Source organism: Galeopterus variegatus, unplaced genomic scaffold (assembly GCF_000696425.1).
Source record: "Galeopterus variegatus unplaced genomic scaffold, G_variegatus-3.0.2 Scaffold744, whole genome shotgun sequence".
NCBI lineage: Eukaryota > Metazoa > Chordata > Mammalia > Dermoptera > Cynocephalidae > Galeopterus > Galeopterus variegatus.
The window spans coordinates 320,983-322,056 of record NW_007726855.1 but is presented as its reverse complement, the minus strand read 5'-3'; the positions used below and the strand labels follow the sequence as shown (position 1 = coordinate 322,056).

Below are 1,074 nucleotides of genomic sequence, written 5' to 3'. Positions count from 1 at the left end.
CATCCACATAATGCTACGCTGTTTCACATAAAACTGGAAAGTATTACTTAGATGAAAGTCAAGCATTTGAAAATGAAGAGGGAAAATCTAATTTATTAAGAGTCTACTAAATGTCAAGCACTGAACTAGGCATAAAGCTGAGCTTTGGTGAGAGCTTAATTAAATGTTTTTGCTTCAAATGCAAAAGGCAGCAGAAAGAGATAAAACAAATAAGAAGTAGTAAATTTCATCAATGTTAAATTTTTTATCTTTTATTTAACTAAATTTTGTTCACTTCCATGAGAATTTGAAATTTGCCTAATTTCCTAATGTGCAATATGAGAGTAGTGTGCTTAAGTATGTGAAGATATTTATCCAGAGATATAATTATATAATGTATTATAAATGCACTTGTATGTGTACATATACATACAAAGCATATTGTAGATTTTACCCTCTTCTGTTCAAGTCAAAGTGGTAAGTATTAGGCACTATAAATTATGTACCTGATTCTATTCATCTACAAGTTTAAGAAGTATTAGACCAAAGGTAAAATGAGAACTCTTTTGCTGACAGTTAACAAGGAGTATTTTGCCTAAAATCCCTTTCTGGACATTTTGAAACAAAAGTTAAAAAAACAACAACTTATTGTTCAATACCATGTATCCCAGACTATTTGCAGGTAAAGTGTCTGTCAAATCTTAAGCTATCACCACAAAGTGGAATGACTGTTACCAAGATTTGATCATTAACAGCATCTACAGTTTTCAGATTGTCAGCATTTAGGTAGAAATTTACCCTTCACCCTCAACTAGAAGTCACTATTTAAGGTTCTTTAGACAGCTGGCAGTTAATAGACTCTCATCTGGATCTGCCATGAGTGCATGTGTGCTCACCATATTGTCATCTATTCTTTTACTCATTTTATCAAAAAGAAGAAAGAAAGAAAGAAAGAAAGAGAGAGAGAGAAAGAAAGAAAGAGAGAAAGAAAGAAAGAGAGAGAACGGAAGGAAGAAAGAGAGAGAAAGGAAGGAAGAAAGAGAGAGAGAGAAAGGAGGGAAGGAAGGAAGGAAGGAAGGAAGGAAGGAAGGAAGG

The 1,074-nt window shown here is 33.2% G+C and overlaps 1 protein-coding gene across 2 annotated transcripts in view; it reads right to left on the bottom strand.

Annotated features, from left to right (window-relative positions):
• The window catches only part of SLC30A8 (solute carrier family 30 (zinc transporter), member 8), a 63,820-nt gene that overhangs the window by 13,726 nt on the left and 49,020 nt on the right, over positions 1–1,074 (bottom strand). The window lies entirely within an intron of this gene.